Source organism: Strix aluco, chromosome 7 (assembly GCF_031877795.1).
Source record: "Strix aluco isolate bStrAlu1 chromosome 7, bStrAlu1.hap1, whole genome shotgun sequence".
In the NCBI taxonomy this organism is placed as follows: domain Eukaryota; kingdom Metazoa; phylum Chordata; class Aves; order Strigiformes; family Strigidae; genus Strix; species Strix aluco.
The window spans coordinates 17509899-17531251 of record NC_133937.1 but is presented as its reverse complement, the minus strand read 5'-3'; the positions used below and the strand labels follow the sequence as shown (position 1 = coordinate 17531251).

Below are 21353 nucleotides of genomic sequence, written 5' to 3'. Positions count from 1 at the left end.
GAACACAGGGTCTTGCAGAGTTCAAAGAGGATGAATCCAGCCTCATGCTACCTCTGAGAAAACAGTCAAAATAACTGAATGTGTAACTTTTTTTAAAAGTACAAATATTTATCTTAAGTCATAATGGTTTTCAGGATGCATGTTTTAAAGACTAATTAGCTGTGGTGTCTTAACTTCTTACCTTATCTGCTGGTCGATGGCCTGTTAATGCATGAAGATTGTTCTACTTCCCACTATGCTGCTTTTCCTAATTATCTTTTTGAAGATGTTAAAAGACAAAAAAGCAACCAAGCTTCCATTCCATCTCTGAACAAGGCTATGCTGTTAATAGAGTCTCCGTCCCCTTTTGTTGTACGAGAGAGAACTAGAGAAAGTTCAAGTTTTGTAAAAATCTACATTTTTTTTCTTTGTAAACAAGAGATGAGTCTTCTTCCTTTGGGAAAATACTATAAAACTGCCTTTCATTTTGGTAGCATACATTAGATATCTAAGAAAGGTGCTGTGACAATGTAGGTTTACAACAGAATTTTTAACATAATGTAGTTAAAACATTTTCTAGTGTTCCAGTCACAGATGGGATGCAAGACTAATTTAAAGACTTTCTTATTACTTGGTCTTTTCCTGGCAGGGCACGTAGCTATGAACTAGTACAGCTACCATCATTTTCAATTGCCACTGGATTCTAAGTGCATACAATTTTTTACCAAATTCACAATAAATACCATGGAAGGTCATTCTGTATTCAAAATTATAAAATCACTATGTAATAAGAATCTGGGTAAATGTTTTGAAATACCAAAACAAATCAGGTGACAAGTCCCTAACAGGGACTATGAATTTATGTCACTGTCCACATGGTCAAAGAATGAGCAAGAAGTGTTTTTGCAAAGACTTGGAGTGCTGATCTGCTCCTTTTTGCACAAAAATAAGTAATAGGAATTAAAAAAAAAAAGCATCCATGTTTTTAACTGCATGCCATCCTAACAATATAATAAACAAATATTTACTGTCTAGCAGTAACTTAGAATCTGACACACACCTTCTCCAGTCCTCTTTTTTCCCAGTGGAAAATTGCATGTAATACACTTTTGTATTTTCATTGCCTTTGTGTTCTGTGAATTGCTGAGTGTTTTTACTGTTAAGATAAAGGCAGAAGAAACATAGTGAGACTAAGTGGTCGTTATTGAAATACAAGAATCACCGGGAGGATGCAGCAGTTTCATGTTCTGTATCTACAACATACTTCAAGTTTGGAACTGGTGCTAATTTTTGTGTTTTCAGGGCCAACAGGCCGTTTTCTGTAATTCTGAATGGGCACCTAGGATTTGCGCAGTAAAAATTATTTCAGCTTTGAGGAAAATACAGGATGGCATTCATTCATTTATCAAGTGCAAGCTTAATGAGAGACTTTAAACAAAAATTTTGCAGTCCTAGAGATATATTATTGTTGGATAACTAATATAAAAGCCCTCATTTTCAGAGCTGAAAATCTGTTATGCATGATACATCATTTAAGTAATAATAATAAACAAAGCCTGTCTGTTAGAATATTTCAGTACACTTTTGAAATATTGTGAACATATAGAAGACAAAACTTACATGACAGTCATGACTGGCCAGCTAATCCATAGCAGACCTTAAAATTAAACCCAATTTATTTCACATTATTACTAGCCCAGAAATGGCAACGTTTCCCTCAAATGAGCTTTAAACTTCTATTAAAACTTCCAGTTTTTCACAGTAACCTAAGGAATTCAATGACAGCCATTGGCCTGTAGAGAATATTAAAGTCAATGTAGATCAGGGCTTTGAGAGTTCATGCTGCTGTTTTTTGCAATAGCTGTAATCTTGGAACTGTGAGTCGTGTAAGAAGTAACTGTGGAAGAATGCTGAAGTCTTACATATTCTGTTGAACTCAGATAGCAATTATCATTGGCCTTTTAAAGGCATGACAGGGAAAACAAATGTGAAGTTACCTTAATGAAAATTTCAGTAAATTGAAAGAAAAGTTCTAAGGGTTCAGTACTCAAAGCTACTTGTGAGTCTGGTAATACTGATGGACACCAATAGTAGTTTCAAAAGTAGTTACTATCTTACATGCCAGCCCTGCATAAGTTCTTTTTAAAAAATCCTTAAGAGTGTGTCCAGTATTACAAGGATGAACAAAAGAGTGTGGTGTTCTCTTTAATTTCAGCTTTTCTCTTTTCTTGTCTTCTCAAGCCTACTCCTTTCTTATCCTGCTCTGCAGTTTGGTCAGTCAGAAACCATGGCACATTTAGACAACACATCCCCCAATTTGTTATGTTAAAATGAGACTAATAGTTTCCATGCTGTTGAGGTATGCAAGCTACTGTTACCTTTAGCTTTGGGGAAAATGTATTGGGATATTTCCAGAAAAGCAGAGTAAGGTATGCTTCTCTTTGTGATAAACTAGCAGTTGTGTACTTTATGGGTGAGGATTTCTACAACCACTAAAGGGCAGTGCATGCCATCTTATGATTTCTCTTCTGCAGCTGTTGAACAGTCTTTGCTATTAAGCAGATTGAGATAGATAGAGACCATTGCTGGGCTTTCTTTTTCAAGAGATTTGTGAGCTTGATGCAGTTTTTAACACATAAGATTAAAGGTCTACTACTGTGAGCAGGACATGAAGAGGAAAATTCTTCCCTTTTCTTGTTCCTATTCAGAGGCCAACTGCCATGTGCCTGTAGTAAGTAAAAGAGCTGTTTGTTATTGAAATAACATTTTTGTTGGCCAAAAATTGGCTTACGTTGTAAGAGGAATCATAATTTCAGTACCGGTACTGAAACAGAAGTACTGTGCAGATCTAAAGGTCTGATTATGCCAAACACAATGTGTGGCGTTTACTGTGCAATTGAAACTCTTAGCTTCACTGATAAGTAAATATGATCAGGTTTTGGATTAAGCAAGTAAACATAATAAATTAAGATATTTGAAATCATGTCTCCTGTTCATGTATTCTGACAAGTATACTTTAATTGTTTATCAAGATAGCAATATAGTAAATATACAGTTGCTTATGTTAAAAATTCGGCATCTTTCAACATGTAGCTAGGAGTATCCATACACTATTCTTTGTGATATGGCTCTTTTACCACTAAATGGCACCTGTTGGATAATGTTGATGTCTTCTTTAAAGAATAACTAGTGCCTCATAGTGTACTGTGTAAAATATTGTCTTAGCAGGACAAGGCTGCCCTGAGTCATTGCTCCATTATATATGACTAGTCTTGACCAAATATGTGATATAAGAAAGTGGAATATCAGAGCTGCACTCAGTAGTTACTGGGTTAGCAGTTTGCTTGGGCTTTTGGGTTGGGTTTTTTTCAGTTTTCATGTTGTATCAAATTTGGGGTTCCATTAAGAGGAACTGGAAAGTTGTTACTCTAACGACAAATGAGAAATATATCTTATCTTTCCATATGCGGTAAAGGAATAAATTCTACAACAATCTGAACAAGAACATGTTCCTCTGGGCAATTTTTCATCATCTGAAGGATAGCTTTTACTTTGATACTATTGTGTTTTCAACCAAATTCTAATGGCAGAAAGAATGAAAAAGACTATTTTCTCAGTTTGGGTATGACAGGAATGCAAATGTGAAATAGATACCTAAGTATTTCAGAGCAAATATGCAGCCCAATGGTTGCTAGTCCCTCAGTCTCAGGTCTAATTGCTTAGTAAGTCTTTATAAAGCATTGCCATGTTATGGAGCCCCATGGCATCTAGACTGATGGAATATTGTACTTGGCTCAGGTTTTTTCTTTAGTTTGTCTTTCATAACAAGGGTAGTATTCAAACAAAGTGGTTATAATGAGTTCCTTTTCCAGCAAATAGGAATTCCAGGAATCGGCTTCTGTGTAGGGAGGAGTGAATGACCAAAGGAAGCAAAAGGTTCTTGCATTCTGTACAGCACTATGAAACTTGTGAAAAAGTATCAACTCCAGTAACTGGCCTGCTTCTTTTAAAGCTAGTTCTTTTTATTGAATTACCTGGAATAAACTAAACACATGGCAGAGCAGTAAAGACAGGCTATTTCATTATGTATTTTAATATGCTGAGGTTTTTTTATTGGTGGATTAAGCAGCTGTGTTTTGTTTTTCCTTTATAAAAATTTTTCAGAATTTTTGAAAACAGTATGGAAATGTTCTGCTATAAGAAAAAAAAAAAATCTGTCATTAGTGCTTACTGTTGAACCTTTAAAGTGGTGGTAAGTATTAAAAAAAAAAAATCTGGGATCATCAAGGTAAGGAAGCAAGGCTTAGTTCAGTGTCCTGCTGAAAGGTGGCTGTTTAGTGTATTCTCTCTTCAGGCAGTTTCCAGATCAGATTTTTGTGAGAGATGTCTGCAAAATAGCACTGTAGAGGTGACTTTCTCTTTGGAAAAAAAATTGCTGGCCTTGATCAAAATTCATTTCTCTCAGGCTTTGCTATTTTAAAAAGTATTTTAGCAACACATTAGGATAAAACATAGTCCTCCCATGTTTGTCATCCTGTGGAGATCTGAATTAAAGTCAGAGCTACTGCATGCATTCCTTTCATTTCCTCTGCTTAAAATTTCCTGGAAATAGTATTATCTTAGCTTAACGATGACATCCAGTGCTGACAAATTTTGGCCCAAATGGGAAGTTTGAGAAAACTATACACAGTTGAGAACAGTCATAATTGAAGGTGTGAAACCACTTAAATAGCTGTATGACACTGAAAAGGAATTCCTGAGGTAAGAAATTAAGTTCCTGATATGAGTTCTTAGGTATCGGATGGGTTGTTGTTCCTGAGGGCATTTTGCAATTGTGGATTGAGGTCTTTTACATCTCACCTTTATGTTATCATTTGGAGAACTGATTTGGGGTTTTTTGGGGTGGGGATGTTTTTTTGCCACTAGTCTAGTAAGTAAAGATATTCAGTAAATGTCTATCAGAAACATCACTTCTTTGTGTGAAGAGATTAGACTTGACACATGCAGTCCCCGAGTTCTTAGTTGTCACAAAGGTTACGTGTCCTATCAATAATGATTTTGCTTGTTGTTACGGATGTATGTTTTATGACTGAAGTATATCCAGTTTGCAGGGATGAAGCTGTTAGCAGATTGGTCCGTGTTTTTCTGGGTAGTATGGTAGCATTGCACAATCCCATATTTCTAGAAGATACCATGTTCTGTTCTGACGCTCATTTGCTCAGTGTCCCAGACAAATCAGTGACGAAGCATGAGCCACAGCAGAGGATGCCGCTGTCAGCCTAAGGTCTTCTCAGCTCCAGTTGCTGGAGGAGAGGGGATCCACGCTGTGAAATCTCAGCATTACGGGCTGGGCTGTTAGGGAAGCGGCAGCAGTTAACTGCCGAATGAAATGCATGAGTGGCACCAGCTCCAGCAGATGGGTCTCTGTGGTGTCCATACTGGTGTGAGCTTCCAGTCCTCAGTGGACTGACATTAATCTGCAAGGACTTACTACCTAGGGCGAGGTTGAAGAGTTTTAATAAAACGGCAGGCACTTCGGTTCCACGTCATGCGTCTTTCTCTCCATTTAAAGTCTGGTGTTTTACAGTGGTACAAGCCTTAAAGTATAGGAAGGTGCATGTTTTACAATTCCACTTTACAAAATATCCATAAAAGTTTATGTAGAAAAACTTTCAATGTTTAGAATAAGCTTTTAAAGTGTATTTGTATATGTTTATTTTTGAAAAAAATTAATTACAAGAATATGTTACTACTGAATGGTGTATAGCCTTTTAAAGAAAGAAAAAAAAATTACTGCCAACTGCTGAACAGCTAATTCACTCAATATAAAACAAAGATGCATTTCTGTAGGGCTAACGACATGCATCCCATCTCCTTGACAACCGCTCTAATTACCTCAGCTTGGACGATCAATATTTGATCTTTTTCCCACCATACAAACATGTCACTTTAACTCCATAGCTTTCTCTTAGCTTTTTGATAATTTGCAGCCAAGTGAAAATGGTCCTTTCTATTTGTTCTCCCTGGCTTGAGGCCAAGGGTTCTCTCAATAGTATAATGCAGTTCATTGATATGAATTTGTTGATCTCCTGGGTAGTTTTTCACAAATTTAGGGCAATTAAAAACCTTTAGAAAGCATTTCAGTTGAAGTCAATAATTTTGCTTTTAGAAATTACTTCATCATTTTATGGTCATTTTTGCTTCATCTGTTCATAAAACAACTTCAGAAGAAAGGCAAAGGACCATTTTATTGAGTAGTTTATATATACATAAAACCCACAGCTTTCAACTTAAAATTAAGCAGCAATTTAGAAATATCTTAATTGGAATGTTTAATTTGTAAGAATAAGAAATTTTTAATTTATTTTGGACTCTGAAAAGTAATTCTCTTCCTTTTTAATACAAAGATAATGAAGCTTGATGAACTTTAAACAATAGTTACAGAAATTTTCTAAATACATTTATGTCATTTAAGGTACAAAAGAAATCCAGTGTTGGGATGGGGGTTGATTTGTGCATTTTGTTTTGAATAATTTCTGTTCAGAGAGGTTTTTTCTCACTAGACTGTTCCAGAGACGTTTTAGGATTTACATGTATTACAGCAGTATTATTTAATCCAGAAAGCGTTTTACAGAGGCTCAGAAGATTTTCTATTTATATAACAGGCCATATATAAAGGGATGCCATCTTTAAATATTAGAAAAGTCAGAAAGGCTATGCAGTGTCATGGTGTCTTTCGCTGCTTATACAGATCTTCAAGTGGTGTCATCTGAGTTCAAAATACAAGATATCTCATCGTACAATATCATGCAAAGAGGGAATTATTGAACATCTTTTGACATCTAGGTAAGGAATCTAGTTTCCTTGGAAAGAAAATGGAATTTGTGGGGGAAAACCAAGGAAGTAATGGTCACATAGAGCTGGTACTTCATCATCCCTTTGTGGAAAACAGGGAAGGATATGTTCTGTCATTTTGGAGTGAATGGTGTGAGGATATTTACTTTGAATTTCTTGTAGCTGTTACACAGGTAAATAAGTTGTCAATGAGACACAGAATAAAGATTGAGTTCTATGGTGAAAATAAGTTAATTCTTTAAAGATTCTAATGATGACCAAGTGCCAGAAAATTGTGGAATTTTTTGCTGAAAGATGAGCATATGCTAAGATTTCAGACAGCTTCACCTTGCAAGGATTTAATGGAATACTGAGAGATCTTACATTTGATAAAGAGATCAATGACATTCAGAAAAGTAAATTATCTACAGCTGATGATGTTTGAAATAATGCAAAAAGTTATTTGAATTTTATACCCAAAAATCACAACAGAAACTATGTACGAAATTCCCCACCCTGCTTAATTTTCTACACCAAATTAGGAAGTGATCCTGTAAAGTAAGTGATTGTTTCACACAAAGCTTCCTCAGAAAGCTTTGACGTGTGATAATGACAATAATACCAATACGCAAAAAGAACAGAATCGAAGTTATGTGGGTTGGTTTTGATGGTGGCTTTCCTCATCTAGGAAGCTTTGCATTCTGCAACTTGAGGAAGATTTTTTGATTGCAGAGGGTGTTAAGGGGTGGGGAAGCTGAGTGCATAATAGTGAAAAATGCAAAATGTGCACTATAGAACTAATGATTATCGTCCATTATCCATAATCTCTAGTGAACAAAGGGAATATCTGCCCAAGTAAGCAGACATACGTTCACTCTTTGTATTCCCAAGCAGATGCAAGGTTGTTATGCCATGTTCTGAAGTGTCCAAAGGCCATATTCTATACAGCACTGAGTCTGTCTTAATGTACCTTTTTGCTGAGATGCACTTATTAACTAACTTAGGCTCAGAGCTGCACTAACATAACTTTGCCAACTCTTGATTTTCGACTGACTTTGCATCTGGTTACACAAATCATAAACGTGCGTCTACCTGTAAAATTGTTTAACTGTATCAAACAGAAGTGTGTCCATATCAGTTTATGATGGCATACCATGCTTTCTTGTTGATAGTTGTATTCAGCATTTCAGAATGGATTAATGCAAACCTGAAAGCAGCAAACTCATGCAAAGAAAAGTCACAGCTAGAGTACAGCGTTATGTGCTAAACAATTTCCTTAAGATACGTTAGGTGTGAACACCAGACTTGTCAAGATGGACTGATCATGCTTCCACTCAGTGAGCACTAATAACTTGAAGTTTGTGGAAGCATTAGTACAGAGGAGATGATACTCTACAAAAAAGCTTTGTGAATTGTTGAATGGGGCAGGTCAGAAGTAGAAATAGTGAGCACTCAAAATTCAGGCCATGGAATGAAGTAATTTAATCAAGGTAAATTCTTTTTTGTCATGTGGTTTATTTACTCATTTTGTTTCCTTTTTTCCCATGTTGTCATGAGTGGGAATCTATGTTGTTGAAAAATACTAGGATTACCTGCAGTGGACAATGCAAGATTTTTTGCTATCTGGAGTTGTATTGTTGTCTTGTTATTTTCTCCTTAGGAATTACTGCTAAGCTCTTGGTGTTTTATGGAAAAGATTAAATACTTTGTTTAGTGCATGCTGTGTTTATTAAATAGATACACTGTGTTAAATTATAATCTGTTCATAGAGTAAAAGGCTACTATGTCCAAGGATACATTAAAATCTTTCCAACTGCTCATATCTGCAAAACGAAATCTAGCATAGTAGATCAGGGCAAAAATCCCTCTAGCCAAATACCCTGTATCTGACAGTGGTCAGATATTCAGATATTCCTTAAATATTTAAGGAAATGGGGGAAGAAAGAGTCTTTTTTCCATGGTATCCTGATAGCTTGTGGCTGTCAGCAGTTAGGGACTTCACTGATCTGAAGCTGAATCTCCTCACTCAAGAGCATCATGTTCCCATCATGATATTAAACAATTAATTCGTTCATTTGAAGAAAATTTTCATTTGATGTAGTAGGATAGTTTATTAATTTTTTTTTATACTAACACTGTCAAATTTTTGCTTCTACAAGGTAAAACATTTTAATATAAATCCTCAGAATCTTGGTAAAGATTGCTAGTTATTCAGGAGCTACTGAATCCGTAATTTGCAACAGAGTACAAGAGTAAATCATTCAGGACCTATATGAGACAAGATGAGTGTTAATAAGATGACACAATTTCACTGAGTGTAGACTCATCTCCTTGAAGGCAAAAAAATAATTTCCCATGAAATACCTTCTTTACTTTGGCTAATTAGATTCAAATTTGAAAAAACTTCACTTTTAGCAATGGCCTACTTATTTAGCCAACTACTGCTTAACCAAAGAGACAGTCAAAAGAGGAACTACATCCTGTTATTTGTATGAAGTACAATTTTTTAACTACTACAAGAATTTGGGTCCAGCTTTATTAACATAGTTATTTCTGTGAGACAGTCCAAAACCAGAAGACGTGTAATCCTTAGGGAAGAGGAAGATATTGAGAGAGGCGATATGAAAAAGTGAACAGAAAAATGTAAAGTCTAAGCCATTAAATTCAGTGTATCCTTACGTTTTGTGCTGATATTGTCAAAGCACCATTTTCTGTTCTAAGATACACAACGTTGAACTCTGGAGGTTGCTTTTCTTCTTGCTTTTTAATTTATACCCATGCTACTTCTGAAACAGATGGGTCACTTTGTTCTATCTTTCTTTTTGTTGTAGTTAGAGAAAAGGTAAAGGTGGAAAGTATCATTGTGGTATATGGATGTCAAGTATATTTAGATAAGCAACAGTTAATTTTATCATAATGCATCTTATTAATAATGCAGTCTCTTTAGACAGTAAAATCTCTTCAGAACCCATTTCAGTTTAAACGTTGTATGCAAAATGGTGGAATAGTTTTCATGCACCTTATAATAGTTTGTTAATTAAAAGTAAATAGGGCTGTTAAGTGGAAAATGAAATTATCCCATTGCTTAAAATACCTTGATGCAGTTTTTATTACAGGTTGCATATGGTATCTGTTAGGAATTTGAGCATGGGTTGGTTGTTGAATTATTGTGTGGATTAGCTGTAGTATTTGAAGGTTCTTGACTTTAAAAGCATGTGTCTGTTTTAAATCCTACATAAATTCCTCACAGTTTTTTAGAACAGTCTGTAACTCTAACCAGGGCATTTTTAACACCACAGCTTCAAACAACAGCAGGAGCAAATCTAAAACATTGCTCTGAGTGGTTTCATAACATCATTAAAAGATTTCATTTTAATTAGATAAATTCCCTCTTTCTTTAACTTTTCAACCTTTCTCTCCTAAGTTCTATAAGGCAAAGGGTGAAAAGACTAACTGAATTGAATTAAATATTAAAACATTAAAATTGGCATTTTAGAGCTCATGAGGAAAAGACAGGGGAAGAAAGAACTCATGAAAAACATATATTTCATGCATATTTTAGATTTTATTTTAAGGCCTTTCCAAAACTATTATGGATATTCTTAGTAAGAAATATTATAGGCTGTGTTGCCTCCCAGGGCAGCTAAAGTTTCCAAAAGGAAGTTCAATCTGTAATACATCTTTCACATGTTATTTTAATAAAAAGGCAAATATCATTTCTGGGTTTCCACTGCTAAATGAAGACTCATTGTTTGGTCATGTTTCCCTACATCAGCAAAAACATTTAGAAAGAATAAAGTATTTATTTCAAGTTACACTGATGTAAAGCATTATATGTATGTTACAGTAGAAGTGATTTGAGGTTGAATGTGAAAATAGCTTAACTGGTGTCTCCCTGTTTGTATCTCTGTGTGTCCAGGCTTACATTCATGGATTCATTTGCATGTATTTACATGTGTGCAACTTTTTCTCCTCACTCAAGAGCAGAGAAACTTTATTGGCAATCAAGTACTGTTATCTACAGAAGAGCAAATGAAAGAGAAATTACATTTACTTAGTTTGCTGTTACCATTTCTCCAGAGCAACTTATAATTTGTATAAAGTCAAGGGAAGCTGTTCACTGCTTATAAGCGTTGATCTGCATTGTAAAACCAGTAGCACTTTCACTATTGTGGGTCATTAGCCTGAAACGTGCTGAAGGAATTATAACAAGTATTTGCAGACTTTAAATACTCTATAGCATGAATGCAATTTGTCTTACTAACGTGTTGTCTCTGGTATTGGTAGAAAATGGCTCAGTCCCTTTGATGCCTTGTGACACATGGTATCGTAGCAGCATATGTTTATCTTGTGTTTTTACCTTGGTTTTGAGACACAGTGAGCACCAGCTTGTTTAAGAACATAAATTTGGTTCAAACCCATTTGAGTGATGAATCTAGATTTGTTAACAATGTCAAAGCAATGTTTTAACTAGGTTTCTTGAAAAAAATGGCAATGCTGTGTAGATGGACCTTGTCTAAGTTTTGTAGGATGAAACTAGAATAAGAAGTTCACTACTCCTAACTGTTGGTTAAGAAGGGAAAAAGGTAGTTACCAACTAGTCTTCAATTATATAAAACTTTCATGAATAATTCTTATGGTGATGTCCATGGGCCTGTCTTAACTAGAGCTAAATTTGTAATTGGTAGTGTATATATACTAAGAAGAGTTTATTCCTTTTAATAAACAATCAATGTCAGGAGGAAGCATTCTGCTGAAGTCACATCCATGCCATTTTTACTTCCTCACAAGAACTGTGTGCCAATCGGTAGATTATGTGGCTAGAGATGATACACACGGAGGAGTTCACTGGAAAAGTTCTGTCAGCCTTTGGAAAGGGGGAGATTGATTCAGGTATAGCTGAGTTTACTCATCAGTGTGGTACAGTCAAGAGAGGAATTTTTTTGCTGAAGTTGCATCATTGATAATTGAGCTCCTGCGAGTCGATCCCATCACTGTTGTAACACAGAGGCTTGGGTGATGCAGCTTCAGTACAAGAATGGACATCACTTTCCTATATGCCTGGCATTAACTTCCCTACTGTCCTGAAAAAACATGCTTCAGGTGTTCGGGCCTAACGCTCAGGCGTAAAACCAGAAATGATGGTTTAAAGCGATGGGAATTGGGGCCATCTTCAGGTAAATTTTCCTGTTGGTTATTCAGGCTGTAGACAAGAGAGTTATGGGACAGCTCCCATGTGGATGAATGTTTTACTCATCGCTCATTTAGATATATTGTTGCTTTGCTTACCCACACTGACAAATACATTCTTGTCCTCCAAAACCATTTTTCTTGTTTCATACTTAGTGCTTGTGACTGGGGAAGTACTGCATGTTGAAGGCACCCAGGGAGAACACTTAGAAACATCAGTAGTTCCGATCGTGGTCTCAAGTGTTACCTGTTACTTGTTCGTGGCTAGAGCACTATTTCTTTTTCTTTCCCCTGCATGTAACAATAGAAGATTTTAAGGGATGGCTTCTGCCATTCTGCTTGTCAAAGAATCCTGGTTTTTGAGTTCAGAGTTCACAGAGGCCTTAGTTGTCTAACTGAGGGAATAGAAGAATAATATGAACAACTGATACTCGATTATATGACTGAATCCCAAATGAAAAAATGTAAACAGCAACACCCTAGGTTTACCAAGTCTGTCAGAGCTGGCAAGAAGTCCTCTGACAGTCAAGAGCTTCTATTGCTACCTCTGACTGCAGAATAAAAGTGACTTGATTCCCTTTGGGGATTATGTATGGTTCAGTTTTATATATTGATCAGGGTTTTTAAATGCTTTTAAGGCTTTTAGACCAGGTGTTATTTGAGGAGTCAGTTTCTCTAGTCCTTTGTGAGCTGTTAGAATGCTAGGGTATTGCTAAGTGATTGACAGTGCATACTTCTGGTTTTGTCACCTACTTTTTATTTAAGTGAAAGAGACGAAATATAGACAAATATATTTATCAGTTTTTTAGTTTTGTATAATTATTTCTAAATCTCCTTGGTTTTTCTTCTTAATGCTGCCACAGAAACTGCAGCCTATTTATGAGGAAAATTGAAGTAACTTTTCTGAAAACTGTGTTCTGGAATTAATTTTTATTTGGCTTTTATTTTTTAGTGGACTCTGCATAATTTGCCAAAATCTACCAATCCTTAGTTGGCTTATATTACCTTTTAAAAGTTGGCGGTTTTTAAAGTTTGGACTACATGTTATTTGTTAGGGATATAACCTGACATCTCTGGTAACTTCTCAGACAGTCTCAAAGCACTTTCTAGATGACATAATTGATACATCATATAAAGAATCAAAAAGAATGAAGCTGCTCAATGACTCACAACAGCACTATGTGATAGTTTAGGACAGGAAGTGTGGAATAACTATGTGCAGCTGGATCTACAGGATGAAATTAAATAGACAGGAAATACTTAACCAAGCTGGAATTTAACCACATCCAAAGTGGAATTTGATGTGGAAACTAGCACCTTTAATTATATGAAATTTTTTTGAAAGGAACGCTTATGATTGTATGTGGCCGCAATCTTAATTGTTATCTTAAGTGCTGATACTGAAATTCAGTCCCTGATTGAATCAAATTTTACTTCTCTTGTGAGAATGTCAGAATCCTAATTGTCTTTGTTATACATCCCTCTTCTGTGCAGTATTTCCTTCTGGAATGGAAATGAATTTATGATTTTCCAGGATCAAGTTATCAATTGATAATGATTGGTCTTATTTTTCCTGTTTAACAAAATAATTAGAACTATTTCCCCTCCATTTCTTCTGTTGTTTTACTACAATTGCAGAGTGTGGACAGGACTGACTTTGGTCAGTATTATGTGAGGACAGAGGAAGTAAACACACAATCAAACCCCTTCTCTCTCTCCTCTCTGTCCCTGGAACCTTCTCTACAACCTGTCATGCAAACTTAACTTTTTCTTTTTTCATCCTATTATTTTAGTGCCTTGGAGCCTTAATGACAGATCCAAGCCCTGTTGGCGTGCTACTCAAAGAAATATTTCCTGTTGTAAAGCGTGCAGTAGGGAAAGCACATGGAAATAAGAACATAGCAGTGATGTTGGTCTGAGTATCCCAGAATCACTGGTGGTAAAAGTTCTATAATGGACCTGGAAAAGGAGAGGCTTATGAGAAGCACTTCATCTGCTTGTGGGACAGAATGGAATAAAAGCAGATAGCTAATTGTTTCAAAAGTGAAGTAGTGAGTGGTAAGTGCTCACAGATAATCTGGTTTAAGATGGGTAGGAAAGCCAGAAAGAGGAACCAGGTACTGAATACTTGATGCAATCAATAAGGAGATGAATGGAAAGTGATCTGATTAGATACAGGCTGGAAATTATTTCTTTTTCAAGGTCAGTTGAAATAAGGTGATGTCTGGTCAGTTTAAGCTGTGTGACTAAAAAGTAAAAGAAATGTTATGCAGAAACTATTAGAAAAATTAAAATGAAGTCCTAAAAAAGATTTGAATTGAGAATGTGGTTTGAAAGTGTGGGTCTCAGCTTGGACAGAATAAATCAAGACTTGAACAGAGAGAGAGGGAGGGAGAAAGGTCCTTCCACTATCAGCTTAAATATGTGTTTGGTAACAATTACATGGAAATAGGCTAGAGCTAGAGGTAGTGTAAAGATGTCTTAAACCAACCTGTATAACCATATTCAGGAACACTGAGGAAGATCTTTCAAAAGATGTGCTGAAGGAGTTGTTAGAGAGATATGAGCATCAAAAAAGGGAAAAGTTATGGAAGTCGAGAGAAAAAGAACACTTCAGAAAGAAGAACGTAGTCAATTCTACTATAAGATAAATTACTATAAATTACAAAATGTGCTACTTGCAAATTAGATACCTTTATCATAAATTCTTTTCTATTGTCTTACCTTCTATACCCATCCTTTCCTTTTTCTTATTAAAACAGTTGGCAAATCTTTAGCTTGCTAAGTTGCACATTATGTCATTGGTACATTGAGGCACATGTATCAGCACAGTTTATAAATGGAAGCAGCTGGTTTCCTCTGCACTTAAGAGAATGTACAAACACACAACCAAGATCTTCAAATCCTCTGTATGCTTTGGATACAATTCCTATCCTGAAAAGCCATGCTGTGATTTCAATTAGTGCAGATGTGCACCAAGCCACCTTATTGGCTCAGGAAAGAATTCTTTTGTTTCAACACTTGAACTGCTAGATCTGGTTAATGTTACCAAATGAAAAAAAAATAACATCACACCTATGGTATTAGTCTTATACTCCAGTATCTGAAAAAGCCTTGGCAGGGGGAAAAAAAATGTTATCATCTCATAGGGAAAAGCTGAATTCATACACAGGAACTGCAGGATTACTTCGACATTTTACTAGTCCCCTGTAACACCAGCAAGTCCCATAAATGCCTAATGGAAAAACAGCAGAAAATGAGATCTGCAGCAGGCCTTCAGAGATCAAATTTATGTTGCTGAACACTTTTTTCAGGTCAGGTTTAAAGGTCAAAAGAAAGTGGATAGATTAAATTTGCTGATTTTGCCAACTTTAAAGGCCCCTTTTAGAGGTTTTCCGTTTCTATGGGAAGCCCCAATATGCTTTTGGATAGTTTTGTGCAAGAACTGAAATATATAGAATCTTTACTGTATTTTTCTCACATGAGAAAGACACTCTTATAACAATATTAGTTATCCCCAGTGTGCCCTTGAGCGGCATCTGATTTAGATCCAAGGTATGTTATCATCTTGAAGTAATTAATACTTCCTATTAATAAAGTTTTTAGTGTATATTCATTTCATATGCAGACTAAGACTCATCTGTCACAGGACCAGCTGTGACACCATAGTGACAAAAAGAGTTACCCCAATTCATTTTCACACTTGTGTTAAAATTTATCTCCCTGTTTCTCACACAATATTTTTCCCTTCTGTATCTCCAAGCAGAAAAGTATCTCCCAGTGAGCATCACTAACTTTTACACTCTGAGATCCCTTAAATGTGAATAGAATCAAACTATAATACCCTCAGTTGAGAAGGAAGAAAGTGGAACACAAAAACTTAACCACAAAGGACATTCTCGATCATCAGTCTCTGCAAACACTAGTAACAAAATGAGTGACTGGGAGCGGGAGAATGACTGTTGGGCAATATCTTCAGAATCCTAAGTAATTTGCGCATAATGCCGAAAATGTCATTTTTAGAAACAAAACACCCTCTTTTCTAAAGGGTAGTAATACTACACAAAGACAAGTTGAGTTAGAAGCTTAGCTGCTGTACATGCAGAACAAACAGTATGTTTGTATATCTGTATTTTGGTTTGTGGATTTATTTATATGGAGTTATTTCATCAGTCTTTAAATGTATGAGTAATTCAGTGAAAGATTGTTTAATATTAGCCTAATGTCAAGTCTTAATACTTCCCAATTCAAAAAATTTTGACCCAGCCTCCTAAGAATGTCCCCTTAGGAAAATCTTGAATGTGTAGCAACTACAGTTGTTCTCTTAGTATATATAACTACTTGTAAATTATCGTGCTTGAAGTCATAGTAAATATTCACTCAAAAAGATTTTTAAAAAATTATTTTGAATTGCTACTTTTTTTTTAACTTTCTAGTGGATACTTTTCTACCACATGATGATTTTTAGGACATGAGGTTTTCGGAATAGTTCAGAATTTTATTAGTATCAAATTCAGCAAAGACCATAGACAATTTTGTTGGCTTTCAACTGTGTGAGTTTACTTTTTAACATGAAATGGTCTTTGAAATGGAGGAATTCTGTGACATCTTTAAGAACAGATTTACCAGTATCTCCATAGTTTGAAGTACATTATTAGCCACTCATTTAGGAAAAGCTTTCTATATAAAACTATAAACACTAAAGAATGTTATTCTTACAGTTCAGTTCTTTAGCAAAGCTTCAGCTAGGATTTGAAGAGCTAGCTGTGATAAGATCTTTGTCTCTTGCATGTAGTCTTGTGGGAAGTCTTGGTGTTTGAACTTCACTGCTAGTTATGATGATTTTCAAACTAGGCCAAAGTGGACATAATAATTCCAGTTTCAGTGCTAACTGAAAAAAATACTGAAATGGGAGCCCAAACATTCAAGAACTTTTAGTGAAATATAGCTGTCTTTTAAAATCACAAACACAACAGATTGTCTGACCAGATATAGACCCTGCTGAACTAAATGTAATAAAACTTAACACTTGGTTTGCAGCTTAGGAACAACTTATCACAAAATGTGTACAAACTCAGGATAAATTTGAAAATTCTCCTTTCAGAAGGGAGCTGGTGGGACAAATTTTAATAAAATTGGATACATCTGCAGTGGTATCATATATCAACCAAGAGGCAGACAAAAGAAGTAGGAATTTATTGGAGGAATCCATCTGACTTTTCTTGTGGGCAGAATTACATCTGGCATTTGTGAGGGTGTGCCATTTCCCAGATCTTCACAGTATGTTGGCAGACTGTTTTAACAGGCTTGGATGTTCATTTGGGAGAGCATGATCTCTGAATAGATACATAATTCACTGTAGTAAAACCAAGGTACAGATCTCCTTAGAACAGACTTTTTTGCCATAAGAAGAATACCCAAAAGCAAATACAAATTTGTAACAGGCAGTCAGAAAAGCAGACAAAGTATTACTGTATCAAAATGTCAGACATTCAGAAGATGTTTTATAAAAGTTTAATTTTTCAAACAGCTCCTTGTCATATGTATCCTCTTCTCAGAACATAGAATGATTATGATGGTAATTGTGGAAAATTGCTAGTCATCAGTGCTATTAAATATCTAAATTCTAAAATGTATCATACAGACTTAAAATTGTTGAATATTTTCCAAGGACTATTATTCCCAGTGAATATTCTAAAGTTCCTTTGCTCTGAGATGAGAGTGGACAGGGTACATGAGATACAAGCAATTGTTGTGGAGAGTAGATGCTGGAAAAGCAACTTCACAGGAAGACTTCTGCAACTCCTGCACATCTGAATGCAATTTGTCAGGAGTAAATAGGGTCAGAAAACACCTCAGACTCTTGTTTCTTACACATATGATGAAGTACTGCTGTACTGCAACACATTCTCCAAAATCTGCTTTTTCAGCAGCCTGAACCATACCATGGTGTTATTACTCATTGGTTATGGATGTGCATTAGACTAGACTTCAGTACTGTTGGATTTACAAAGTTAAGTGCATAGCTTCATGGATCTGAAGTTCTCATTCAAGGAGTCATGTAATTTCTCTGCTTCTAGACAAGGCCAGGGCTGCAGTTTCTAATAAGTAACAGTAATTATCTCTGGCTAAACCTAGCAGTTAGGTGACATAAGCATATTCTCCTATGATGATGTATATCAATTTTAAGCTAGGAAGGTGTGGATGAAGCAGACTTTAACTGGTTCTAGTTCACACTGGAAGAAATCAGTTGGGTGCTGGCAACAGAAAATCGTCACTCTCTTTGTCGGATATTAAGTGTCTGAAATATTCATTTGGTCAAGCTGAAGTCTAAAACCTAAGCTAAATCATCATATTCAGAGTAAGTTCTTTCTATTGGAGCAGTTTTGTCTGTTTTGGTGCCCAGAAGGGAAATTTCCCATCAGATGCTTGTCAAGAAACTCAATCTCTAACGTTCAGCAAACGTTACAAAATCAGGACCAGTTTCACTGTTGGCACAATGGTGCTCATTTGTAAAAGCTAATGTAAAGCCTATGCCAGCAAGAAATTTATTCTTCTGTTTACATTTCAGTTTTATGCCCTGGTGACTGATTTAAAAAAAATACCTTTTTTTGAAGTCTTTGTGCTTCATAGCATCCATGGAGAATAGGTATATGAGTAGACATATCAAGGATCAATTTACCTTCACAGGAGCCACTATATTACAGTAAACAATTTTCAACGAGTGTCATTTGCAACTTTTATGAAAATCTATCGGTGTCCATTTGCGGTACAGAGCAACTGTGCTGATTGTGTTCAGACCTTGAGGAGTTTTGCTGTAGAACTGCAGGAAGAGCTGAATGTGCCTGCATAGTACTTTCACCTGAGTGACAGGTTAGAAAGAATACCTCTCCAGCCTGCCTGGTGGCTATTTGAGTATAGAAACAATAAACAAGCAATCCATTTGTTTGTGGATCCTGTTTAAATTGTTGATGAGGACAGGTAATATTTTATAGACCAGTTATTTCCAGTTACAAATTTTTTGCACTGAGTTTTATGGAGTAAGATTTTCTTACTACAGAAATACAGAGCATAAAAGGAAAAGGAGTGAAAGGCAGTTTGTGCTTCAAATTAGTACATCTAAAGTGAACAAAGCCGTCCATTGTGTTGCTTTCGTGTCACTGTTGTTAGATATTAATTTGATAAGGACAGAGTATGTTAAAATGGGGACTGGAAAAAAATGTTGAACCTTTTCTTTTCCTGACTGCTTTATCATACATTATAATGTTTATTGTTGAGATTAAGTACTCTCTATTCAAGCAGTAACAAGTTTCATAGTGGAACAAAAGTAAGCAGCACTCACAAAATTCATTTTAACAAAAAGTATGAACAGAAAGATATGAAAACTATTGATTATGTTGTCTGTGGTGACATACAAACAAAGTGATAACTGTTCACATCTATAAAAGTTGAAGAATGGCAATGTCAGATTGTGCAAAGATTAACATAAGAATCTGACATCTTTGGTGAAAATTTATAATTACATTTGACACTTTGGTAGAGATTGGAATGAGGGTGGAATCTTGTCAAGTAATTTTTTTTGTGGTTCATGTCATTACCAACTACTTAACCCTTTGATTAACAACAATTATTACTATGGATAAACTTGACTATTGGAGAGAGAAATATGTTGTCCTGTGATTTATAGTGGCCTTCAAGCATCTGTTTCAGAAGGGAGCTTCTTAAGCTTAATTTTGTTCTGCAGAAGATGTTCTAAATAGTATCATATAGATATTGGTTTCCAGGAAAAGTTTTCTGAAAACAGTTGATGTGTGTCTCCACTGCCCTTCCTGAAGAAAATTAGAGCTCTAAGTATCAGAAAGTTGAAGAAATGTAAACTATTTATTCATGGCTTCTGTACTCTGCTTTGGAGGTACCATCAATCACTTTCTTTTCCTGTTATTTGTAGAAGTGTTTGATACCACTCTGCCAGTGTTTTGTTTCTTACTAGACTACTGGCAGGGCTGGACCATAGATGTGGATGAAGAACTATTGCAGGGACAGGAGTGAAGAGAAAATCCTTGATTTCCATAGTTAGTTGTTTTGAAGAGAGAGCAAGCTCCAATAAATACAGAATCACTGGGCTTTCCTATAAATGAAGGCATGCCATTGATATAGATACATAAAAATATATCAAAAATTTGAGACAGAGACTTTCCATGTTTGCTTGGAGGAATGTATGCTGCATTTTACTTTGACATGGACCAATAATTTTCATTCCCTAAAATAAGGTTATTTATTATACCGTTCCAAAATATTCTAGTTTGGCTGTTTAAAAACTAGAAATTATTTAGCATAAAGAATGGATTTAAACTCTCAGAACTGAGGAGGTGATTTTGAGAGATCCAGACTTCTTTTCTTATAGAAGCACTAAAACATGAGCTTAAAAGCTGATTTGAAAAGGAGTGCTTTTTCATTTGACTTTATTTATATGTGTCCAATATGTCAAACTTATTCATTGATATTCTAATCTAGAAAATCATGGTTATAGTGTATAAATTGGCACATAAGTTAACACTGCTAAATAAATTACGATAGCTTTAGTATCTATTTTTCTTATTCTCTCTGTTTTCAAAGACAGAAATTGGATAGCAGAGATTCAAGTAAAGGACACAAAAGAGCAGGAAAAATTTTTTTCATAAATTAATATTCTTGTAGCAAAGCTCATTCCTTTCTAAAAGACTGTCTACATATAGGGCTGTAGGCATTATTAAGATCTCATTGACTTCATAATTTGGAATTCAGAGAGACTCCATTTGAAATTGAAGGGCTGCAAGAGGACCTTAACCTCTAAGGTGTTGTTCTACTCCTAATGCATTTACATGGCTCATTTACAAAGTATATACATTTTATGTTGTTTATTTCAGAGTAAAATAGCTAATTTCTTACATGATTGTTAGAGGTATATGCAATATCGGGGATGCTCTGCTCTGAAATACTCTCTTAGAAGCTGATAGAACATTGGAGGCTATATGCTTTGTCCACATTTTTTTTGTCCATAATTTTCAAATACACGCAGATGTAGTATATCATAGATTTCTAGAATAATTCAGGTTGGAATGGACAACCTGAGGTTTGGTAGAGCAAATTTGAAGTTTATGGCTAAAGGGGTGTTGTCACAGGCCACGCATTCTTAGGGAACAAATAGGTATTTGCTCACTAAGTTTCAGGGGTTTCCTTTTCTCAAAATCATTTTACTTGAAAATGCAGACGTATTCTGCATCAAGAAAGGTTAGTTCTCTGCCATAGCCTGACCACCTAACTTGATCTTTTATTGATCTAAAACTGGTTTTTAAAATATTACACATTTT

The 21353-nt window shown here is 35.5% G+C and overlaps 1 protein-coding gene across 5 annotated transcripts in view; it reads left to right on the top strand.

Moving 5' to 3' along the window:
• ADK (adenosine kinase) overlaps positions 1–21353 on the top strand; it is a 290826-nt gene that overhangs the window by 177849 nt on the left and 91624 nt on the right. The gene's annotated exons all lie outside the window — the stretch shown is intronic.